The 26,802-nt window shown below is 45.1% G+C and overlaps 1 protein-coding gene across 2 annotated transcripts in view; it reads right to left on the reverse strand.

Moving 5' to 3' along the window:
• EVC2 (EvC ciliary complex subunit 2) overlaps positions 1-26,802 on the reverse strand; it is a 494,903-nt gene that overhangs the window by 302,114 nt on the left and 165,987 nt on the right. The window lies entirely within an intron of this gene.

Here is a 26,802-nt window from a genome sequence, read left to right on the forward strand (position 1 = left end):
CGTAGCGCTAAGTACCGTCATACTAAAAGAAAAGAAAGGATTAAATGAACAGGTGGGTTTTCAAATCCTTCCGGAATTTTAGGAGGTTAGGTTCACTGCGAAGGGAGGTGGGCAGAGAGTTCCATTCTTTTGCGGCGTTCCAAGAGAAGGAACGCCCGCCCCATCTGGTCCGTCTGATTTTGTTGACAGTGGCCAGGAAGGCAGTGCTAGATCTTAGGGACCTGTGAGGAAGGTAGGGTTTTGCCAGGGAACAGATCATAGTAGGGGCATTCTTCCACATGGCTTTGTGCATAAAACAGAGAGACTTAAACAGCACTCTGGCCTTAACCGGAAGCCAGTGCAGTTTCCTTAGGGCAATGGTGGCTGAGTCTCGTTTATTGAGGCCTAACAGGAGACGAGCTGCGGCGTTTTGAGTCACCTGTAGCTTTTTGATTGTAAAAGCAGGGGCACCTAAGTATAGGGAGTTCCCGTAATCTAGGCGGGACAAAATGATGGCTTGAACCATCATTCTGCGAGCTTCAAAAGGGAGAAGAGGCAGCACTTTTCTCAGCATACGCATTAGCCCAAAGCATGTGGCAGAGAGAGTAGTAGCTTGCTGCATGAAGCTGAGGTTGGAGTCCAGCCAAATGCCTAAGCTCTTTATATGGCATTTTGGTTGAGGCGTAGGGCCCATACATGGTGGCCAGTCTAGCAAAGGAATGGGAATGGTTGAGTTACCTAACACCATGAGCTCAGTTTTCTCGCCATTTAATTTTAAATGCGAGGTTGCCATCCACTGAGCCACTGCTATCAGGCAGTTACTTAGATTGGAAGGGGAAGAGTCTGCCTGATTCATAGATACGACTAATTGCGTGTCATCGGCGTAGGTTATTATATCCAAACCGAAAGAGTGCACTATATCAGCTAACGGCTGCATATAAATATTAAAAAGAGTAGGGCTCAATGAAGAGCCCTGAGGTACACCTTGATCCAAGGGCCAGACTTTAGAGTAGGTAGTACCCTCAACTACCCTAAAAGAACGGTTCTCCAGGAATGACTGGAGCCAGAGCATGGCCTTCCCCGAGATTCCCATCTGGTTGAGGCGATGAAGGAGAATGCTGGTGTTAACGGTATCGAAGGCGGCACTGAGGTCGAGCAACATGATTGCTGTGGTGCCGCCTTGATCCATTTGCTTCCTGGCCAGCTCAGTTACCACCAGGAGAGCCGCCTCGGTTCCCAATTTTGGACGAAAGCCAGCTTGGGAATTGTGGAGGAGATGGTTGTTCTCTAAAAATTGAGTGATAGCCGAGTTGACGTGTTTTTCAAGGAGTTTGCTGATCCACGGAAGGAGGGAAATAGGCCGATAGTTGGCCATATTTTCCGGGTCCAGTGTGGGTTTTTTCAGCAGAGCCTTAACCTGTGCACATTTCCATACAGTGGGTACTGAGCCTGTGGAAATGGAAGTGTTTAGTATGTTGAGGATTACAGGTTTGACTATATTCTCAATTTTTACTATCTGAGAGGGAGGGGCAGGGTCTGTGGGAGATCCTGATTTTATTTTCGTCATGATAACCGCAAGTGAGTTTTCATCCAGCAATGGAAACTCAGCTAATTTTGGAGTCGTGACGTTAGGTGAGCTGGTTCCCATGTCCTGGGATAGATTAGGTGATTGAAAAGCGGAGGCAATTTTTTGTATTTTCCTGTAAAAGTACTCAGCTTGACTCTCACATCGAGCCTGAGCTTTACTTGGGTCAGCGGGAACCAGAGGGATATCCATCAGGAACTTTGCTATCTGAAAGATTTCTCTAGAGGAGTTGGAGGCAGTTAGAATTTTTTCCTCGAAGTATAAAGTTTTGGTTCGTCTGATTTCTAATTTGTACTTTTTGATGGCTTCGAGATGTGTAGTTTTATCTACCTTACTACGAAAGATCCTCCAATTTCTTTCAAATTTTCTGCACGCCCTTTTTAGTTCTTTAAGATGAGGGGTGTACCAGGGTGAGCCCTTGGATTTAGTTTTTTCTTTAAGGGCCTTGATAGGTGCAATAGTGTCCAAGGCTGAACACAGCCATTTGGTATAATTCTCATATTGCAATGCTGGGTCTGTCGCCCTTTGGGGGGGGCAGCCGAAAGCAGGTTAGCCCATTGGTCTGGGGAAACTTATGTTGCACGTATGAACTACAATCGACTGCCCATCTGCTAAGTGTTATGTTTTTAATATTAGTGTGCACCAGGAAATCTGTATATTTTAAGGCAATATGAAGAATAAGGAAAAACGTAGGTGTCTCATACAAGATTGAGATCAGTGGCAACACATTTATAGTGGAAAATGTAGACACAACAGACATACAACCGAACACTACAAAACAAGTCTGAAAAGGTGGGTTTGTGGGTTTTCAAGTCCAGCATTTTATTTTTGAATCCTTGACGCTATGCACTAACAAAATTATACATGGCTGCTGCATGGTTTTGGTCACAATTGCACATGCTACATAGGCCTCACTACATTTTTTTTAAAATATACATAATAAACTGTCCATCTGATGTACAACTCTTCATAACTCGTACTTGTTCTCGTCTTCTTCAGAAACTTTGAAAGAATCTAAAGCATCAAAACATCTTCTCTTTATAAAAATGTAAAATAATATCATGGTACCTAACTATCCGTTGAACCTGGCCTCTCTGCAGGGGTACCCCTAAACCTACTCCCTAAAGCATGGTAACATTGGCTTACACCTGATTGGCATATTTGATTTACTTTTAAGTCCATAGTAAAGTTGTATACCATACACCCTAGACTCGTAAATTAAATGCTACTAGTGGGTATGCAGCACGTGTTGTGCCACCCACGTTAGAAGCCCCTTAAAAAATGTCTCAGGACTGCCATTGAGCCTATTAGCAGTTTTAAACTGTCAATTCCACTTGGCAAAATAACCTCCTTGCCAAGACTTAAATTCCCTTTTTAATACATATAACTAAGGTAGGGCCTAAACAGTCCTTAGGGAAACTGCACTGCAATTAGAAGGTTAGACATGTATTTTTTAAATTTTACATGTCTTACTAGTGTAAACTCACAAATTCATTTTTGACTACTGTGAGGCCTATGTCTCCCATAGGATAACATTGGTTAGTTTATTACACTTAATAAGGGCTACGTTTTGATTGGGCACAGGTAGGAAAGTCTTATTCGGTATCTCATACATTGTTATTTAAAATCCTCTTTAATGGTAAAGTTGGATTTTAAGACCCAAATTGGAAAATGCCACGTTTTGAAAGTTGGCATTTTCCTGCCCTATTTTGTGCCTCTAGGCTGTTCCTGGGTCACATGACTGGATGTAGTTGGCAGTTGACTTCTGTATATTCATCAGAGACATTCACACAATAGAGGTATTAGGTGTGCCTGGATTGGCAATTTCAAATAGAACAAATGATGGAAGGAATGCTGAACAAAACAAACATTTACCCACAGTCACAGATCTGGGTATAATCCATAATTTGTTTGCTCACCACGCCACCCCAGGTTGGACCCAGCTAGATGCAAAACAGTCTTGACTCTGCTCCCCATGGGAACAGTCCAACCCGAACTACCAGACCAGGCCATCGCTGGACCAGAAACTAGCATCCTGGGACCAGTTTCGGCATATCACCCAACATCAGCCAGGCAAGCTTGAATCCAGTGGCACAGTGAGCACGGGACCCATGTCTGGGCACACCATTGGCCACTAAGGGCGAACATAACACATCAAGGTGATGGGTGGAGTGCGGAAACCGTTCAACCACTCACCCCCCAGACAGGAGATCTGGGTTTAATGCATCATTTTTTTTTGCTCACTTTATTTTATTTATTTTAAAGGTTTTATATAGCACTGGCTAGGCCCGGAGGTATCAGAGCGCTTTACATGAGCACCAGATCATAGTTACAGGTTACATTGTTCCAAAGGTTACACAGTTATTAGAGATGGCAACATAGTTACTTGTAAGGTCAAGATAAACAATAAGCACAAATAAGTAAGGGGAAAAAGCAGGCAAGGGGAAAGATTCAGGGGAGGGGGAAGGAGCTGGGGAAGTAGACAGGTAAAGAAGGCGGGAAAGAGGAGGGGAGGGTGAAGGACATCGCGTGGAAAGAGGAAGGGAAGGGCGGCGGGAACACAAACCGGTAGATGAGTCAAAGCAACGTCCAAAGTCCAGTAAGCTGTGATCCCAGGGGAAGTGGTATCATTTCCCCATCTCTGTTGCGGGAGGCTCCCTTTACGCAGTGGACTCTCTCAGAGGGGTCTCTGAGACTCCAAGGCCTACATACTAGATCCTTCCCCAAAAAGGGGAGAGGGAGTGCTTTGGCAAGGGGTGCCATACTAAACCGCAGTCAACTCTCAGCGGGTACCCTGAGACTCCAGAGTATAAATATTGGATCTTTCCCCAACAAGGGGAGAAGGAGTGCTTAGTCAAAGGGCACAAAGGATAGGTGGCTAGGCAGGTCAGCAGGCAAGGTGAGAGATTCAGGGCAGAGTGGATAGGAGATAGGAGCTAGGGAGGTAGGCAAAGGGAGAAAGAATACTAAATGGGAACAAATTTAATTAATGAGTTATAATATAGCGCTGGCTAGACCCGATGGAATTAGAGCGCTTTACATGAGGGACAATAATGTTGCAAAATACATCAGTTAAAAGTTACGTAAGTATCAAGAAAAGCATTTAAAGAACATAGGGGACAAGGTGAATGGAGCAGGATGGGTAAGGGGATAGGGTAAAGGGGTAGGAGGAAGACAGGATGTAGAGACGAGGGGAAAATCTGCCAAAGGTTCGGCTGGGTAGGTGATGGCAGGGAGGGGGACTCCACAACCCATCTTCTCTTTAGTTATATGGTAGCTCCATCAGGCATCAGCCAAATCGCTAGGTATCCAAAGAGTGGGGTAAGTTCCGCAGGTTCCAAGTCCTAATGTGTTAGCAGGTTAGGGGATAGGTTCAAGGTCTGGTCAATGTCCAATTGTTGTCCCAGGGAAATAAAACAACGTGTAGGGGACCACTATGGAAGCCATATTGGGGTCAGGCAGGTGACTGTACGGTACACTGGTGGCCATCAGTTTGACCTTGTTTGAAGACTTCTTAGGTGGCATAGGGGCTGTGCATCAAAGGTCACTGGTTTATAGACAGATCTGATCACAGGAAGGAGCTCAGGGAGGTCCCCTAGACTCTTCTTGCACCCTGCGTTGTCACAGGCCTTTCAGTGAATTAAGGGGAGCCCGCAGCCATCTTAAAGTCAGGCAGCATGAGGGAGCATCACCCAGTCTTGGAGCAGCCATCATGGAGGGGGAGTGGTGTAGTCCAGAAAAGCTTTGGGGCCAGATCAGGACCTCGGCGCCATCTTGGAGTCAGGCAAGGCGCCACATGTAGACCTCTCACAGTGCAGAAATCCAAAAGCAGCTAAATGTTTAAAAGGCCTCAGGCTGCTAGCGATGATCGTCCCTAGTCGTGCACGACCCCCACGCTCTGTGCTGTCTCTTAGGCAGTTAGCACCCCTCAGGGCGCACTTCCAGCTCTCACTTCCAGTCTCGGGCCGCCGCACGGTCCGCGCCAGATCTGCCGGAGATAAGGCGGAAAGAAACAACAAAGGGTTTGGCTAAAGCGCAGTAAGACTGCGCCGTATATAGTTCTCAACAAAACAAGATGCCAGTACTTCTTTTTGATTTAACACATTAAATGCACAATGACTTAAACAATTGTAGCATTACCACACAACAAATTGTGACTATCTTAATCTTTTTTTATTTTTATATATTCTCATATATAGATAAGGCAGCAGCGCAGGCTAGCACAGGCACAACCCAAGCTGTCCCTGTGAAACCGGAGCTCACGCGGCAATCAACCTCATCTGCGATGGTATCGCTCGTAAGACAGAGGCTGGAAGCAGGTAAGGATTTTGCACCCCCACCGTTTCGTGCCGCTCCCGTCCTCAAGATGTCGGACGCTCCGGAACCTCATTTTGCTGTTGCTGATGGGCTATAATCCTTTCCTAGGGGCATCGGTAAACCCCTCACCATGCACTGCGTCGGCCATATCTCGTAGCACAGCGGCTCTGATTATGCTCGGCTCTCTATCTGGCCCAAAAACCACTTAGTCCGTCCATCACCACCCCCTTTTGTACCGCGATTGCGGCGCCGTGGCGCCGCGTCGACCAATACCTTCTTCCCCTTCTGGTAATGGTGGCGGGTCCGGGGGCGGGGGGGAAAAGAAGGCAGGTGGATGGACGTAGCCTGTCAAGCTGAATACAGTTTGCCACAGGTTCTCCACACTGTGTGGGAAGCAAAAAGGAGTCTGCTTCTTCATGCGCCTCTCACTGCAGCTGATCTGGGGAGGGAAGGTGTTGCACAGATTCAGGAGACTCCCATCTGCCAGTCGCAGCGTCCTCCACTATGCGTCGGCAGCCCCGATCACGTCTCAGACACGGATCTCACCGGAAGCATTGGAGCCTCCCCGGTTGGATCCAGCCATATACAAATCATAAGGGACCCACATCTGAGCTTTCCAAGCATTTTTGAAAGGGGGAACTTCTGGAAACTTCTCCTACTTCAAAGGGGGCACCAGGTGTAAATGTGACCCTCAGACCCACTGTTTAGTTAACTTTTGGGACCCGCGTAAGGACTTTCAGAGGACTGGATGCTCCTGTGGCCTGTTCTGCACTTCATAAGATGGCTTTGCTGCACCAAGAAGTACTGCTTTGCTGCATGAAGCCTGTCCCTAGCCTTCAGAGGTATTCCCTGCTGCTGTGTCCTGCACTACCACAGTGACTCCAAAGGCTAGTTGGCTGGCTTCCTGATCAGAGCCTCAGTAACAGAAACCGTTCCGACCATCCTGAACTCACACCTGGACACTGCCTGAGTGAGTCCTGAGCCTCCAGGTGGTGTCTCTCCAGTCATGAACATGTGGAAGTGGTGCTAAAGATGCCAAGATAACCCAAATCCAATACTTGGAACTTAAAAAAGTTTAGAACAAAAAGTGCTCTGAGATCCAAGAGGACAGCGGGACCAACCTCCTTGTTCATCTGCTCAAGGTGCATTGTCCATCAGCCTGACTTTGTGGCAGCTCCTGCCACTTTCTTCTCTACAGCAGCAAATCCTGTTCAGCAACTTCTCACTGAAGGGGTATCTTGCCTCACGGAGTCCTCGTTGGCAACAGTCTTCAGCTTTGCCTTGATGGAGATCTTTGACTTTCGAAAAAAGATACTAAGTCCAAACTAAGGATTCTTCACTGTGACTTTGACAAGCAGCTCCCCAATCACAAAGCCTCCGCCTCAGACACTGCCAGCTGCACTTTCCTTCCCAGACATTTTCCTACAAAATGTATTTTAAGTGCAATGGTAAGCAGAGACCGGACCCAATACACTTCTTATAGCCAAACCATGATCCATCGTGGTCGGCCATAACTTTAGTGTTTGCCCCGGTTTTGCGTACTAGATGTCTGTGGTTTGAGCTTTGATCTTTTAGATGATATTTTTCACCTTAAACTTTGCACATTCATTACTCCGGTTCTACTGATTGGGTTTTTGGCATTTTAGTGTTAAATAATTTATTAAAATTTACTCCACTTTTTTAATGTGTGTGTGATTTTTCTTGTGTTGTGTTTTCACTTTATTACTGTTTGTGTGCTGCATTAATACTTTACATATTGCCTCAAGGTTAAGCCTGTTTTTGGGCCAACCTACCAGAGGGTTAAGCACAGGTTAATGTTGTGACTTTTGTGGTTCTCCCTAATGAGGATTGTGGCTGTTGCCCGAGGAGGGTTTCAAACCCCATCCCCCCACACTAACACCACAATTTCTTACACTAGCCAACTAAAAACCAATGTAGTTAGCAATACAATTAAGACATCAGAATTTGGTCATAGTTATTTCATAACAACATCTGTTTATAAGAGGAAATGGAGGAGGAGGAAGAAGAGGAGTTGCCAGCCTGTAAATGATCAGCAGCCTATCAGTGAACTATTTCGCAATGCGCAGTAGTGACATAAATTCACTTCTTCTGCCTAGAAGCGATACTCACACCTTAATGCGATAACTGGTTTTTCGCATTCAACTTTCTACCCCACATGAAAAAAGATGTCCTGCCCAATGCACAACCATTGATAAAGTGTGTTTAGCAAATGACAAATTTCAAAAAAATGTATGTACACTGCTAAAAGGCATTAAACATGTGATTTGTAGCCTTTCCAATATGGATATACAATTTGTACGTATTAAATGTACAGACGCTCTGATGAATGGCTGGTGTTTAAGCAAGGGATGTGCTCTTAATTTATACATGTAATTTGTTCCCATTGTTACAGTTCACATTCCTTGTCATCGTTTGAGGCCATATTGAGCAAACACAATGCATGGCTCCTGTAGCTATATTCTAAAGAAAGGAGGCACCTTCGGTGGTGTCTATTCTAACCATACTTGTGCAACAACAACAGTCGGCGAAATTATGGTTGTGACCAGTAATATAAGCGTAGCAGTATTGTGCTTTAGGCTAAGAAAGTTTATTCTTAAGAAAATGGAGTCCACATTCAACGACTTTCTTTTATTTCTTTAATGTTCATGAACACAGCCTCATCATTGAAAACTGAAGTCTCTATCAGTCTTCTGTTGTCTAGCAAGAAAATATTGATGTAAAGACTGACCTCATTTGCGCGAGTTTTACTACTTTTTTCCTTTTTATTACGCTGCTGTTATATTATGTTTCAATTAGGTACTACTTCTGAACTAAAATATAGTATGGAAACATTATATGCGAATCCATACCTTCTACAAAATCTGCTTTTAAATGTACACTATTTGGATGGCTTGGGAGAGCACCAGCCTAATTCAGCACTGCTTGCTTATTTAGCCATTGTGCAGAAATATTGTTCTTTCCAAGGACCACTTCACTGTATGGGTTTCAATCAGTATTTATCAGTGTCATGGAAATCCTCAAGAGACCTTCTATATTGCAAAGGTATTCTTAAATCAAACTACTGTGGTAACTGAAGCAGAGGTGAACACAAGGGCAGGGACAGTGACGAACCGCGAGCTGGGAGCTGGTGTAGTCAAAACATTAACAAAAGTAATGGAATTGTTGTAAAAAAAACTAAAAGACGAACAGAAAAAGCATGGTATTGAAGAGCTCATGTTTCTAGAAGAGGATGATCCTAATGTACGACCTAATAAAGTATTTTTGAATTTTGGTCCAATTAGCAGGTCTTCCAGAGCAAGATGTGCTGACGCAGCCTGTGCTGCTTGACACTAGCAGCCTCTCTCTTTAGTGCAGCATGTGCATTACATGACCTGTACGAACAAACTCTTGAATTACACATACGTAGCACAGGAAAAAATTAAATCAGCCCTAGCAACTAGAATTACGGCCAGGCGCATGTCTCTTGTGATATGCAAGCGTTTTATTGATTGATATCCTTTGTCTACGGAGACGAGATACATTTAATGTGAGAATTTGTTGTGAATGAGTTTATTGTGTCCTATGACCTAAACAGTCAGTCATAAGCTTTTATTCGATATACAGAGATATCTTATAAGCACATTTATAATACAATCAATACAATGTACAAAAAAATCATTGCCACAAGAAGTCAGTATGAAATATTAAAAGAGATAAAAGGATATAAAAGACTGTTATATAAATTATCTAAAAAGAGAATTAAACAGCTACTGACAATCTCTTACATCGAATAAGCCAAAACTGCTTTAAAAATTTAGCTATTCCGCACACAATGGGGGGGGAAGTGTCCGTGCTTAGGATACGCAAGGCTACTGAATGACTGCGTGTGCCCATGTTTCGGCAGAGTGGTTTCAGCCAAAAGCTCCTAGGCCTTGCGTAATCCGGGCATTCAAATAAAACATGCGTAATGGACTCAACCTTACTCGGGCAACATGCACAGTTGGGAGAAGTACGGGCCGCTAATGACCATTTCAATACCAAAGCACCTAGCGGGAGGGAACCAACTCTAAATTTAAAATAAAGAGATCGGTCAAAGGGGAGAGTAATCAAGTCCAGGTAGGGTTCAATGGCCACAGTGTCTTTAATTTGTAGAAAGGCGGCAGTGGACCTGCAGTGGTTGGAGCTTGTGATTAGACGCTCAACAGTCCATTTCCAGTAAAGCGCCTTGACAACTTCTTTTGGAGGGGCTGAACGGGATGACCAGCAATCTCCTAGTCCGATATTCTCCAAAAGCTTTTTGGTGTCATTTAACCATCTTATCTTAGCCCAACCCCCCTGGCTCATTATATCTCCCAGGGCATCAGCATAGGATTTTAATTCTTCGCTCCTCCAAATCCTTGTCCACAACAGGAGCGGGCGAAGCTGGGCCTGATCTTTGATGTTTTTACATCCCGTGTCCATCCACACTGGTACTGATGGTGTGCTCAGTGGAACAGAGATGAAGGATTTTAAAAGCTTGCTCTCTGCTGTGACTAGGGCATCCAGTCGGCAGTGGCCCCACAATTCTGCCCCATACAAGGCTGATGTCGCTACTTTGGCCTTGTAGATGTCAAGTACTGGGGTAAGTGATCTCCTAGTTGAAGCTCTGTATTCCCTCATGAGAGCTCCTACTCTCTTGTGGTTAAGAACCATTTTTTCAATGTGGTTTGCCCAAGTCATCCTGTCCGTAATCCGGATACCAAGGTAGTCGAATTCGGCTACTTTCTCTAGGGGGATAGAGTTGAGTGTAGGTGGGCGGCCCAATTTTTTAGGTGGATTAACAACTAAGTATTTCGTTTTATCCACATTTATTATTAGCCCTTTTGCATCACAGAACTCCTGGAATCGTGTTAATAGTTTCTGCAGGCCTTGTGGGGTCTTCGAGATCAGGAGCGTGTCATCCGCAAAAAGCAGGGTTGGGATGCGGACACCTCCAAGACAGGGGGCGTCGGCTGGTTCTTGTTGAAGATGTTTTACCACCCCATTCAGATATAACGAGAATAGGGTGGGTGCCAAGACGCAGCCCTGTCTTACGCCCCTAGACACTGGTATCTTCTCAGTGAGCTCTCCGTTTTTACCCCAGCGGACCTGTGCAAAGGTGTGGGCATGAAGGCTTATGAGAAGGGACAAGATGTAAGGTGGTAATCCCAACTCATGAAGGACCCTCCAGAGCTCTTCCCGGGGAACTAGGTCAAAGGCAGTCTTCAGGTCTATAAAAGCTAAGTAAAGACTACCCTTGCCTAGTTCCACCACCTTCCACCCCAAAAGGGACAGCCTAAACACCTGCTCTATAGTCCCCATACCAGCCCGGAAACCTGCCTGAAAGTCTGATAGGATTTTATTCTCCTCCACCCAATGGAGAATCCTACCAAGGATAGCTTTACCAGCTATCTTTTGGGTGGAGTCTATCAGACTTATGGGGCGATAGTTGCCCGGGGTTTCCTACACCCTTTTTTGTAAATAGGGACAACCACCGCCCCTTTCCAGGATTCTGGCACTACTCCTCCCCTCATAATATCATTTAGGAGAGCAGCTATGATCCTTCCCCATTCCACTGGGTAAGCCCTCATGAGATCACCCGGAAGGCCGTCCGGGCCCGCTGCCTTGCGTGGTGCCACCCAGCCTATAACCCCCTCGATCTCTAAAGGAGTGAAGAGGTCATAGGCATGAGGTTCAATTGTCAGTGTGAGGTCCCTCCCCACAGACAGATCCCCATCTGGTGGGAGGTATAGGGACCCAAAGTGTTTTACCCAGTTTTGAGGCGGGATGTTGCAGGGTCTCATGGCTGCGTCGGATTTACTCCGTTTACTTATAAGATTCCAAAAGACCCCTGAATACCTGTTTTTACTAGCCTGGAGTAGGTCTTCCCAATATTTATCCTCCCACTCCCTTTTAGCCAAATTAAGGGACTTTTTATAGGCCTTCCTTGCTTCCTGGATCACACTTTGGGATTTGGATTTGACTGCCTCAACTAACTTTGCCTTATGGCCCCTACATACTTGGGTGTACCACCCCTCAACTGTTTTTTTAGTTCCTGTAATGCCCGGCTTTTTAGAATACAGGGTAAACACGTTGGTTAAGGCTTCAATCAGGGAGACAAATAACCCACTCGCTTTACCCACCCCTTCTAGGGAGGTTCCGAGAGATGTTACAGCACGGTTTAGATGGGATTGAATTTCCCCAACCTTTGCCTCGGATAAAACCAGTTTCGCCCATTTAATTCTTCTACCACATGGGGTGACTTCCGATTCATCCAGTGGTACGGGTACCAGGTTGATGTTGGCCCTCCTTAAGGGTTGCCACCATTGTTCCATTTTTAGGGAGAGTAAGTTGTGATCACTTTCTGTAGAAGGGACCACCTGCATGTCCCTTACATAAGACCATAAGCACACGTCTATTAGAATATAATCCAGCCTAGAGGTGTGCCCTGGTCTATTGTAGGTATGGGCACCCCTCCTATCCGAGGAAGTCCTCCCATTCGCTGCCCTTAGGTTAAATTCAAGACTCAGGGAGTATATCTGGAGCGCCACTTCTGTCCACCTTTTGATCGGTGGGATGTCCAGTGCTGGGATCCCCCACCTAGCATCCTCCTCATCTTGGTCGAGGGAAACGTCCGAGCCCAAAGGCTCGAACGTGCAGTTCAAATCACCTGCAACCAAGGTGCGTGTCTTATGGGGGGTGTTGTTTAACAGGGTCTCGGGGAGAGCTATTACTGGAGACTTTCTCCCACCCTTTGTACCCCGTGCATACACATTATAGATATTTAGAACAATTCTTCCCCTTTGGTCTATAAGGGTAATATTTTGTATGTCAGGGGAACCTGTGGGAGAGTCCACTACTCTACAGTTTAGAGAAGCCGCGACCCAGATAAGAAGGCCGCCCGAAGGTCGGCCTCTCCCAGATTCCGAGACTCGCGCAGGAGAGGAATATGAGGAAAATCCCACCCTATGGACCGGCACCAGGCTCCATGTTTCCTGGAAGAGGCACAAGGAGTGCTCATCAACCCATGCAGTAACATCTGGAAGAACCAGTTTTCCTGCAATCCCTGCGACATTCCAGCTGAAAACCTTAAAGACTAGGTCCGTCACAGCTGGAAGGTCGCTGGGCGCCTGGAAGCCCCTATCTTGTGGAATTGCTATAGGGTCTCCCATTCCACTTGCAAGGTTTGTTTGGGTGGGTGGTGGTCCTACTGGGTCTACTCTGCTCGCTGTTTCCAGTCAGCAGGGGCCAATTGCCCACATTTGATTCTCCCTATTGCCCCCTACAACCCCAACCCAATTTTGGCCAGAATTAGGGGAACTTACACTTCCTCCATTAGGGCTAACAAGGTGCCTAGGATAAAAATATGAAAGATCTACTAGTTTAACCCCCGGGGCCCCCATATTTTTGATAGGGGTACAGATGGATGGTACTACTCTGGGGTCTTGGAAGTTTATGATTACACAATCCCCCTCCTGCATTTTTTTCCCTTGCCCCACCCATCCCACTCTGCGGACACTTAGAATAATGCCATCCACACCCAGGGGGATTGGCTTGTTAGCCTTCAGCCAGTGGATACACTTGTTCTTGAGTGATTGATGGTTTTCCATCTGGCCATCCTTTAGGGGAGGCACATTAACCATGACAGCAACAAAGGGTTGACAGTCTGGTGGAAGATTAATCGGGGGGATCCGTCGTGGTGGATTACTGGGGGACGGTGGGGAGGTAGTTGGGGCAGAATGTTGGGTTGCAGGCCTAGGGGCTTTCCCTGTCGTTAACCCGCTGGGTTTACTACTCCCCTCTGTTTTTTGTTGGACTTCCTTTTTACCACTAGTTGTCTGTTGCTGTTTTTGTGGAAGAGGCTTTGAGTTATTTTTCTCAGGCTCTGTATGTGTTAAAAGTCCCTTATGACTTGGGCCTGCTTTGGGATGGGGAGGAGATTTAGGAGTTGGGATTAGTGGACTATTAGGAATAGCTTTGTTTTGAGATGTTAGGGGCTTGGGGCCACTATGAGCTGGTAATTCATTCCCCTTTGCACCCACGTCCTTATTTCCAGTCACTCTAGTTGTTTGCTTGATTGTTGTTTTGAGTGAGTGAAACCCGTCCAGGGTTGACTGCTCTAGTTTGTCAATCCTCTCTCCTAGGCCCTTGACTTGTGTTAGTAACGGTTTTAAGAGGGTATATACCTTCTCCAGAATATTTTCAACTGCTACTAGGTCAGTTGGCTTTGAGACCTTGGCTGAGTGTGACCCCTTAGGAGCGATCAGTACATCCCCTTCTATACTGTGGTAACTGAAGCAGAGGTGAACACAAGGGCAGGGACAGTGACGAACCGCGAGCTGGGAGCTGGTGTAGTCAAAACATTAACAAAAGTAATGTAATTGTTGGAAAAAAAACTAAAAGACGAACAGAAAAAGCATGGTATTGAAGAGCTCATGTTTCTAGAAGAGGATGATCCTAATGTACGACCTAATAAAGTATTTTTGAATTTTGGTCCAATTAGCAGGTCTTCCAGAGCAAGATGTGCTGACGCAGCCTGTGCTGCTTGACACTAGCAGCCTCTCTCTTTAGTGCAGCATGTGCATTACATGACCTGTACGAACAAACTCTTGAATTACACATACGTAGCACAGGAAAAAATTAAATCAGCCCTAGCAACTAGAATTACGGCCAGGCGCATGTCTCTTGTGATATGCAAGCGTTTTATTGATTGATATCCTTTGTCTACGGAGACGAGATACATTTAATGTGAGAATTTGTTGTGAATGAGTTTATTGTGTCCTATGACCTAAACAACCAAATGCATATTTTTCAAAATATTTATTTCCGTTTAAGTCAGAAAAACATCAACAGTGAATTAATTTCGCAGATACAGTACTTCTGGCTACAAAATACACACTTTCCATTCAAATTCGTAGAGAATTTACTTTTTAACACGCTCCATATTCAATTTCCCCATTTCCATCTCAAATAGGTTTACGTTTCACCAGACAAAAGTCTAGAGCTGGCTTCCAGTTTGAAAGCCCCTGAGGGATGCTTTGATATAAAAAAAACAAATAAATAAATACATAAGCATGGTCTATCTTTCCTGAAAGAACATTTGCAAAGTAAGTAAGTGAAGTAGTGTGGCTCACTGGTTAGAGGCGGCAGACCCGAGAGCAGAGGACGGCCCGGGACCAGGGTTCGATTCCCGGCGCGGCAGGTTTCTGGACCAGGGTCAGCGGACTCGATAATTCTCTCGCCTCGGTGCCCACTCTGATCAGCGATCACACTCGGCAACTCTGGGCATTAGCTTGCCTCATCTTCACTAACGGCCCCACCAGACCGCCGGGGATGCCTGGTCTCACCCTGGAGATACCTATTAAGGGACCATCTCTCAGGGAAGCCAGGAAGGGTTTCGCAGCGGTCGAAGCGCCTTGGGACCCTATGGGTAAGTAGTGCGCTATATAAATGCCTATACATTTACATTTACAAATCAGGGAGTTTCACACAGGGCGAGCAACAATAACAAAACTAGCGTTTTAGTGGACAGCCAGCCCGCAGCGATGTTCTCTCCTGTGGATAAATGTTCTTTTCTGTATTGACTTGAATAGAGGCATGTGGGGGGGGGGTATCCTAAACAGATTCAACTGTGAAAAATAAAGCCTCAGACAGATGTATTTCCATACAACAAATCTGCGTCTTTTCATTACCATTTTAACTATAACAGTGGCGTAACACATAATTATGAACCCCCCACCCCCTGCAGAATGCGATAAGCGGCCCCTGAGTTGTCTATACCTCACAACTACTAATTGGGCTTACGCTGGCTGGAAGGACTGGGGACCCTTGAAAGGTTGGGGTCGCCCTGCGTTGTAGGGTTCTGCATTACGCCCCTTAACTATACCAAAACATTATCACAAAAAAAGGTAGTTTTTGAAAAATAGCCAACAGCCCATCAGTACCATGTCAGGGGTTGTCCAGACAAGTACATGCTTTTCTCGCTCAAGCTCTACATAAGGCCCTACACTTTGGGTCGGATTACAGGTTGGGAGAGAGGTATTCACAAGAGGGATACTGCCCTGCCCAGTCATACACTGGGATGTATCAGGTGCAGGCACTGACTTTACTGGTTAGTGAGACTGAGTGAGGGTTGGTAGGGGCTTTGGGCCCAACCCATTGGGCTCCTACCCCACAGAGGAAACGTGCAAGGCTCCTCCTTCAGACTCTGCTTAGCCCCCCTGAGACTCTCTCCAAGTCTTGGGTAGGCCTACCTCTCCCATTAACACCTGCTTACAGCAGGTGTTAATTGTATAGCGAAGTTGTCCCCATAAAGTGAACTCCACATGCAGAAATGGTCCTGGTAATTTGGAGGCCACATAGTTTTACCCCATCCCTGGTACAATAACTTGTAACTGCACAGAGAAGAAGCGCACTCACTGTCCAGAAACAGTGACTCCAGACCTGGTAATCTCGGCATCTCTGCACTATGCAACTCAAAATCAGGCCCCAAGAGTATTATATTACTTGCCAAGTCACTTTAGAGAAAGGTCTGAACTCAGTAAAAAGAAACATGCTTCAGCAGCCTGTACAGCACGCATTGGCTCTCTGCCAGATTGCATTAACTTTAAATTCTTAGGCCCAATTCATAAATGCCCCCTTTATTTGGTGTCTCAGTACCAGGTGCTCAGCATCGAATAACAGATTTCCAAAACACAGCTTCATAGTTTGCATAAGACAGTGTTAAGTGTCCCACCGTACAATCTGAATGACTGAGCACTCCTCCATTCAGAATACCAGACAATGCAAGAAATTTCCAGATATGGTGAGCACTTTACAACTGATGTTATTCATTCCAACAGTCCATCCATCCATCCATCCATCCATCCATCCATCCATCAATACCAGCTAAAAATCATGGAAACCTAATGGGAGCAATCGGATAGATAGAGTATGCACATGGGCATTGTATATGTTATTAGTGAAATCTTTTCAATGTACCCTGGAGATATTAACAAAGGGGCAAAAGAACAAGAGCAGATACAAGGGAAACATCCTTCAAAAGATGACAAAGAGCAAAAGACAGCCTTAATTTGAATAAACAGATTATAACACTATAACAACAGGGCTAAACGAGTGGATAGACGTCTGTGGCAGACATTAGGCACCTCCTCAGAGTGAAAAAGCTCATGTTCCATCAACAAAAGCAAGGGGATAACAGTAGTATAGTAATGTTGCCACAAACTTAATCGAAGTGCACAAAGAATCGCATTTGTCTATACTCTCATGCCTTTCCACTTCTACAATGCAACCACTACTTCTGCACCAAGATTATCCTCAGACCACTGGCATGGACTGGTACACCAACACAACAAAAGAAATCATACACCCCACCTCTGCGCATGCAACCACTGCTGAGACGTATTCAGAAGTGCAGTGACCACCCTACAGTGGTGACGTTTAAGGTTCTAACCAAGGGGCATAAACCCAACCTGAAGTGTATCAACTGAGACCAGCTACTAAGACCAACAAACACTGGCAGAGAGGGCAGAAGGGTAGGGTGAACGTTTTAAAATAATAGGAAATCGTGTCAATTTTATGTTACAAATTTCAAAAAGGACATGTCTTAAAGGCTAGAGTATTAACCGGCCATTCGTAAGTTGTCACTGTCAAATATTTCAACAATTCATGGTCTGCCAAACAAGCAGGACACTTCCAAGGGATGCAAGGCAGGAGGAAGAAACTTTGACATTAAAGGGCAGAATAGTGTGCTTTGTAGCTTGATGCCTATCGAAAATTGGTAAGAAACCATTTGTTCAACTAATCTGGCCAAGCACCTTTGTCAATTCTACCTTCAATTCATTTCTTTTTTATCTCCTGTGCAGTAGATTAAAATGACTCAGACTCTAATTAGAATGGTCTAGAAGGGGAAATGCCAATTTACCTAAATTCAACATCTCAGGCAACAGAACGCCTGCTAGGGTACAGAAACATGACAGGTTTAGATGGTGGAACCCTAAGCACCACTAATCGCAATGATTCAGGACAAGCATATGATAATAATTCCATGACAATCTATTGATCGAGATCATAAAATGGTGTCACACAAGCCATTAAATAACTACCATGATTTTAACAGTGTGCCCTCGAAATCAAGGAAATTAAGGAAATGTTGCAATAAAATCAGCAGTAGGTTTCGTACACGTGTCAATAAATTTCATGGGACTATCAACTGCCAGACGCTAGCAGATGAAATCTGAAGAGGTTGATTGGAGCATCTGCCGAACTCTCAATTACCCATTTAGTCACAAAGGTGGGTCTCAGATCTACCAATAAAATTGACGTCAACCGTCGAATACAAGCAATGCTCAAAATATATACTTGAATAATGGTTTAAGAGATTATATTGCTTTTCAGTCTTCCCACCAATTATTTTCCTCAAAATGGTTTTGGTAGACATCTCCACAAAAGGGTAAGGGGTGAATACACGCTAGATTAATTCCCCCTTTTGAAGTCCGAGAATATGCGACTGCTGAACACAAAGGACATGGTATAATCAATGAAAATGTGGCACTTAAGTGAATGCAATATATAATAGGTTAGGCCGATAACCTAAAACGTTTTAGTTTTTTTTTACTTTAATACAATCTATGTGTAATTTACAGCATGGGGAAAATGAGGGGATGAAACATATCTTGGCTACTTGATGTTAAACAACTAACAAAAAGATTAACTATAGATGAAAATGATATACCTTTATATTCTCTAAGTTTACAGACTGTGCTCACGTCGTGCTTTGTAATATGTTTAGCTCTACAGACCTGAGCACCCTGGTGGTATTGCTTTAAAGAGGGACTAAGCTTTAATTTCACTAAGAACCCATTGGCAATAAGTTTCTGTTTCAGTATGGTGCCTAAAAAGAGAAAACTGATCACCCAACCAAGCACCCATCTCCACTTCGCCAGGTCATCTGCATTGTCCTTGTTTAAGTATTTTATACCAGTGATGGGCTCATAGTCCTAAGAAATTACTACTGGATAGATATGACTGCACAGGAGTGTCATCAAATGAAATGGAGTCATCATATAGGTGAAAGTAACCCATTCGGTGGGGGAGGGAGGGGTAGGAGGGGGCAACGCATGCCTGGTAGAGCCAATGAATGGAAGGGAGGGGCAGAGAGTTTATACCAATTTACCAGATTTCAGAAACATATGCTAGAGATGTACATCGAATGCAAAAAAATACCATAGTAAAGAGATGACAATTTCATGCTATGGATGCCCAACCCATGCTAAAGATAGCCATCGAATGCCAGGTATGGGTACCTGACATTAGTTATGGGCACTAGATGTGAGTTATAAACAACAAAGCCAAGGATGGCTGTCATACGACAGAGGGGCATCAGGAGGGGGGCGCTAGGGGGCACACAGCGGAATGGCTGCCTGCTAGGTCAGCTCCGCCGGCCAGGTGCAATTTACAACGTAAAAGTGCATTTCGCAGACGACCACAGCACTTTTAAAAACAGGAGCGACCGTCGGAATGTCTTGGCTGTAAGATGTGTGCAGCGTGAGTCTAAAAAAGCACTACTGCGGCTGTAACATCGATGAAGACGCCCCAATGCGGCGCAGACAGTGAGCTGTACAAGATGGCGGCGCCCTACGGGGAGAATCAGCAAGAAACGAACGGTATTGTCTGCAAAGCCTCTAGCATTGTAATAAATGCAGAAAGTAAGTGGGCAGGCATTGTCCCCAAAGCGGGTGCGGAAAATCTTTTTCTAGAGCATTGGAGTGACGATATAATGACTAATGTAAAATCACAGCGCGACCACGAGAACCGGGACAAGATGGCGACCTACACTGTCGGGGACTGCAGCGTATGAACTGTGGGGCACTAAGTGGTAATAACGGAGCAGCTCTGATGGGATGCGAGGCCCTGTGCGAACTCATTGCAGCGGTCGCTTTCGCCACATCATTGTGCATCAAATAAAGACAGTGGACGGGCTGGGAGGGAGCTGCTTGCCACAAGAGAGCGTTTGCCAGAGGTGACGAACAGACGTGCAACGCTGTGGTTTGGATGGCTGCTGGTGAGGGGAGTGCACTGGAGGATGGAGAGACAACGCGTGAAGGCTGAGTGGGGACCAGGCTGAACACACTGCTCGTGCTGCTGCGGGATGCGATGGTCTAAAGTCTGGGATCGGGCTCCCACATGGGATGGCACGCTATCCCCATCACTGAAACTTGCATGTGCGCATGATTCGGTGCGGCTGTGATCTGTTGAAACGTGCCTCTCCCCCTGCCGGGACATACCTTGTGTGAGACTTCGGCGATCGGATCATGCACTATGGCCCCTGTCTGATATGAGCTACTGCTAGGTCTCTTTTGCGGGTACTGCAGAGAGTTTAACACTGTAATTTTGCTGATGCACATTTATAACTTGGTACCCATTACGCAAACTAGTGGGGGAGCGCGCGGACCGGACGCCGGAAGACCTTTCCACTGCGGTAGAACGCTGCTGATTGATCGTTAGGCTGGTGATATCAAGGACTGCGACGATGTGAAAATATGAGAAACAGCAGGCCAAGCTGCCGTTTGAGGCAAAAAAAAAAAAAAAAACTAAGGGCGCAACGGCCAACTCGGACACTGAACTCGACAAAGATACGGTGACAACTGGTAGTATGGAACAAGTCTTACAGGCTATTCAGCAGAGCCGGGGTATGCAGGTCGCGTACCGATTTTGTCCCAAATTAAAAACCCTCATACACGTGTTGGAATTAGCGTTAGAGCGGTATATCTTGGTTCTCCGCTGCTCGATCACCTGTTTGCATAATCACAGGGTTAGTAGTTATGCATGCTCCAGCCGGAGGTTTTACCCTCGGTTAAAACAGTAGTGATTAGTGATATGTGGGTTATGTCTTATTAAAAAACTTGTGCAGCCAGATGAAAATCTTTAATGGGTCTGGATTCGAGTATATTCTTTAAAAAGTTTGTTGGTGTGTGTAGGAGAGGGATAATGACTCTCACACACTCTGAATATTGTTAAAAAAGGTCGACATGTTTCAGCCCTTGGATGCCTGGTGGGGTCAAGTGGGCTTTCTTCAGGACCAAGTGAAGGGTGAGAAGAGACCGAGGGCGTCTCAGTGACTGCGGTAACCTATGAACAGTATTGGCTGTTCATATGTAAAGTAGTGAGTGAGATGGATGTATTAATCCTTCTCATGAATTGGTCTCAAGGTACCTGTAAAATTGTGACAAACAAACAAAGGGAAGGGTAGTGGGGAATTATTTAGGACATGGATACAGAAATTTTCTGTTTGTATTTCAAAAAAATGTTCAGCAACTGGAAAATGGCAATACTTCTCTAGAACACACATCTCCAAGGTCAAGAGAGACTCACTCATTCCGTGATACTATACTTATATTCTCAGTTTCATCGTAAACTTTTGGCAAAATTTCTCTACTCATTCTGGTTTTTAAAAAAACCCTTTGTTTTACAAAACTCATACACGTAATTATCATGGCGCTGTTTTGTGCAGTAGTGTGGCTCACTGGTTAGAGGCGGCAGACCCGAGAGCAGAGGACGGCCCGGGACCAGGGTTCGATTCCCGACGCGGCAGGTTTCTGGACCAGGGTCAGCGGACTCGATAATTCTCTCGCCTCGGTGCCCACTCTGATCAGCGATCACACTCGGCAACTCTGGGCATAAGCTTGCCTCATCTGCACTAACGGCCCCACCAGACCGCCGGGGATGCCTGGTCTCACCCTGGAGATACCCATTAAGGGACCATCTCTCAGGGAAGCCAGGAAGGGTTTCGCAGCGGTCGAAGCGCGGAGATACTCCTCCGGGAGTCGATCCTAGCGCTATATAAACTTGCAATTAATTAATTAAACTTGCAATTAATTATTAATTAAGTAACACCCATATCTCATGTTTGCCGAGTGGTCACATATCTGCATGCGATCACGGTTGGAGGATATCAGTTGCTTTTATATTATGATATTCCCCTTGATGGTATCGATATATCTCAGCACACGGTATTCGGTTACAACTCGCAGCCATTCACTCAAAGTGCCAAAAGTACACGTGTGCACATTCATTCTAAATCCGATAATACGTAGGATATCATTTGTTTATATATTCAAATATTCCCCTTAATGGCATCGATATGCATCAATACGCGGTATTTCGTTACAAATCGCAGCCATTCACTGAAGATGCCAAAAATGTACGTGTGCACATTCGTTTGTAATTTTATAATACGTGGTGCCCCCATCCCCGCAGATTACAAAGTGGGCTATATTGCGGTGTGGCGCTAGGCGTGGGGTCGTGATGGAAAAAGTACCAAAGCCGTTAATGCGGCGAATATTGCACGTACCTTTAATATTTTCAATTCGTGCCTCAACGGGTCCCCATTGAGAGTTGGGGGGTCCTACTGAGATAATTCATAGCGGATTTAGAAATGGTACAAAAGATACATTACGGTTTCCGCAGCAGTATCAGGCGCGTCCTTCTGCTACCTGCGTCCTCCGTACACGACTTGTGCTGACTCTGCCTAACGGGGCCCGGGAAACCACTGTTTTTTCCGGGTCCCTTTTGTTTCATGCTGCCACTGGTCAATAGACAGCGAGGAAAGACCTGAGGAGTGTAGTCTGTTGTTTGCACTCGAGTTGATTGGAAATAGAAGTAAGAATTTGTTTTAAAAAGGTCGATCCAATTACATTTGTGATCACCCAAAAATACTTCTAAAGATTTAATTAAGATGTAGTCAATTTTTCGGCGTTTTGTGTAGCATTAAAAAAGGATATGATGGCAGAGGTCACCCGTGATGAGCTTCTAGGTCTATTGTTCTTTGATTTCATAAATATTGCATTAGACCTGTCTGTTGTTCGGGTATTGCAGTCCTATTTCCTGAGATGATAAAGTTATTGGAATAGTGTAACTGTAATCAGATTTTGATTTAAAATAATGCAGTACCAGAAGGAGAGATTCTATGGATCTAGGGTGGTTTTACATGACAGGTCACTGAGATGCCCTCGGTCTCTTCTCACCCTTCACTTGGTCCTGAAGAAAGCCCACTTGACCCCACCAGGCATCCAAGGGCTGAAACATGTCGATCTCTTTTAACAATATTCAGAGTGTGTGAGAGTCATTATCCCTCTCCTACACACACCAACAAACTTTTAAAAGAATATACTCGAATCCAGACCCATTAAAGATTTTCACCTGGCTGTACGAGCTTTTTAATAGGACATACCCCACATATCACTGATCACTACTGTTTTAACCAAGGGTAAAACCTCCGGCTGGAGGATGCATAACTAATAACCCTGTGATTATGCAAACACGTGATCGAGCAGCGGAGAACCAAGATATACCGCTCTAACGCTAATTCCAACACGTGTATGAGGGTTTTTAATTTGGGACAAAATCGGTACGCGACCTGCATACCCCGGTTATGCAGGACAAGTGATCCTTCCCCATTTATTAAGAGATACTGAATACTAAGGAAGCTGAATGGATCACGTCTTCCTTCTCCCTCCACAATTGATTTTTTGTATTCAGCAGAGCCTCCAGGACATCAACGGTAAACTGGATACCATTACGCAGAAAGTCGATAACATGGAGGCTAAGCTGGATAAACACGGTGAGCGCCTAGTCGAGGCCGAAACCAGAATCTCAGCAGTAGAGGATGAGTCGCATGGAACAACCAAAAAATGCTCAGACATGGAAAAGGTGTTGGAGGTAATCCGGAACAAGGCGGAAGATCTGGAAGCGAGGTCTTGCCGGAATAATGTCCGTAATACTGGTGTGCCGGAGTCCACCAACACTGGTAGACTGGCAAGATATGTAAAGGAGATGATTCGAGAGGTGTTCGGAGCAGAGTCCTTCTCATCTGTACTGCTGGTGGAGCGTGCGCATAGACCAAAACCAGGTGCACCTCCATGCCAGATTGTCGCCTGCATCCTAAACTATAGAGACCGTGACAACATTTTGCGACTCGCTAGTGAGAAACAGGACATCAACTACCAAGGAAATGCGTTGGAATTCTACCCGGATTTCACAGTAGTGGTTCAAATTGCTCGTAAGGAGTATAACCCAACTAAGAAGAAGTTGCAAGAGTTGGGGATAGAATATGCCATGCTTTACCCAGCCAAACTTATGGTTACACAAGATGGCCGCAACACTGTACTTCCAACACCGCAGGCTGCGCAAGAATTCCTGTGGAAGATTAACCGGAGGCGCAAAGTAAGAGCTCGTGAAGAGCAGCAACATGATTCGGACTGAAAGGCAATTGGTATGGTAAGAGGGTTTGCTTCTTGCATCTCGCGTTTCCTAGAACACAACTATACACTACTGATGATGTTCAGATCTGCCATCAGCCCTATCGTTAATGCTGGCCTGCAACACTTAGTGTGTCTAAAGATACTTGATATTTGGTGATATTATGGTTGCTTAATACCACTGTCCAAGACTTTTACCGTGATGGGAGATGGGCCAGGGACTATGCTTAGATTAGATGGGCACATGGTCGCATTGTTGGGACATACATGTCGGCTGCTATATCAGTCAATTGCAAAAAGTGTTATCACCTTGTACAACTGCTAACATGAGGCTCATCACTTCCCGGGACCAGCTCTGTAGTTCCCGGACGTCTCGTATAAGATATGCGGTACACTACTGAATGATGTCACTCGAGCCTGTTCCCTGACGTTAATTGTAACAAATGCTTTTGTTCACTGCAGGTGTTCTGGGACATTGTGCATCAGATTCTTAAAAACATTGGAGTATAATGTCAAACAGATTATGTCGCGCAAATAAACTGCTATAATGTTGGTACTGCTTTCCTGCTATAAACTGGGATAGTTGAAACTGAAAACGTAGACGTGCTAATATATCTTAAGATACGATATGTTGCATATATTATGTACGTAGGGTGAGAGTGGTGGGCTATAGTTGTGTGGATTAAATTTGTAAGTGCAGAATGTCTAATTGTGGACTCTGTCACAGGAGGGCTGAGGGAATGACTATTATAATGAGTCTTATACTATGTGATGTATCGTTTCACTGTTATTTTATGCATCATAGCAGGTGATTCAAAGTTAGTCTGCATAATTAATGTATACCTGGCTACATCCACTATGTTGGATGTGAATGTGTGTACCGGGCGAACCCCCCACAAGGGTGCACCCCAACCGACAGTTAGTTCTATTTTTGGAGTTTGTAGGGATATGTCTTTGGCATAATTGGCATGCTGAAGTGGGAGGGGGGAAGAGGGCTGTTGGGTATGTCGTTATGGCTCATTGCACTTGAGAAACATCGCTGAAATCCAATGTACTATAAATGTATGCACTGAAATTGCGTGTTCTTCGGGAATTTACACAAATTACACAGTCTGACGGTGTACTATAGAGAACCTATAGATAATGGGTACTAATGGCAACCGTTGACAAGTTACAACCTAAACACATCAACTTTCTAACCTGGAATGTGAGGGGATAAAACAATCCAAGAAAGATTAGGCAAATATTTGCGTATTTTGACAGGATGAAGGTAGACGTCACAATCCTACAGGAAACACACATTGCCCCATATACAACACAGACTATTGGGCGTAAATGGGCAGAATCATCTCACGGTTCGGCATACTCTTCATACTCCAAGGGGGTGCTGATTTTGGTACGGAAAGGGTTACATTTCAATATTAACAATGTCATCACTGATGAGGAGGGGTGGTATATACTGATAACAGGGGTCCTCAGGGGGCAGAAGCTTGCATTACTAAACACATACGGGCCAAATATAGATTATTCTGACTTTTATCAAACTATGGCGCACAGTTAAAGACTTACAGGACATTCCACTGATTTGGGGCGGGGATTTTAACATAGCACTGAAAGACGACCTTGACCAATCAGGTTCATCAATTGAACAACTTAAAAGTGCCCTAAGTAAACTGACAGATATTATGGAAGATGTACACCTTATTGACATTTGGAGAACCCGGAATCCAGAGAGCATGGAGGCCACGCACACGTCAGCAGCACACAATAGCTGGTCACGTATAGATTATTGGTTGGGCACTGATGATGTAGCATTATGGACAAAATCTGTTAAACACCTCCCTCGCACACTCTCCGATCATAATCTGGTACTGCTCACACTCACTATACCGTTGTACGTGCCCCCACCTTATAGTTGGAGATTTAATGCAAAGGCATTATTGGATAGCAATTACACTGACACAATTAGCCAAGCTTTCACTGAATACTTTGAAATAAATGCTACCACCGCTATAGATCCAGGCTGCCTTTGGGAAGCCTTCAAAGCCACTATTAGGGGTGTCTGTATAAGTACTACTGCTGGCATACTTAAAGACATCCAGAGACAACTCACTATACGAGAGGATAGGCTCAGAGAGTTGGAGCGGGACTATGAACGCACGCTTGATACAAAAATATTGGGAGAAATTAGAACTGTCCTAACAGAATACCATACACTTGCGGATGCTGAACTAATATGTGTGGCGAAACGTCAGGTGGCATGATCCTACGGGGAAGCAAGCAGACCTGGGCGTAACCTGGAAGCCAAAATATGTGATGGTCATGCACCGCAATCAGTCCGGGCGATCAAAAATGCCAGCTGGGTCCTGCTACACGACATACAGGGTACATTAGGAGAATTTAGGAACACGTATGAGGACTTATATACTGCGCAACCGACCGCTACCCCGGAGGAAATAATGGAATACCTAGCTGATGTTTCGAGTGCGTGGTTATCGGATGCGCAGAGAGAATACCTTTCATTGCCTGTCACTATTGAGGAAGTTACTGACGACATTAAAACGTTACCGAATGGCAAAGCACCAGGCCCAGACGGCTTCACGTGCGAGTTTTATAAGACGTTTGTTGATCAGTTGGCCCCCTATT

Source organism: Lissotriton vulgaris, chromosome 3_2 (assembly GCF_964263255.1).
Source record: "Lissotriton vulgaris chromosome 3_2, aLisVul1.2, whole genome shotgun sequence".
Classification (NCBI taxonomy): domain Eukaryota; kingdom Metazoa; phylum Chordata; class Amphibia; order Caudata; family Salamandridae; genus Lissotriton; species Lissotriton vulgaris.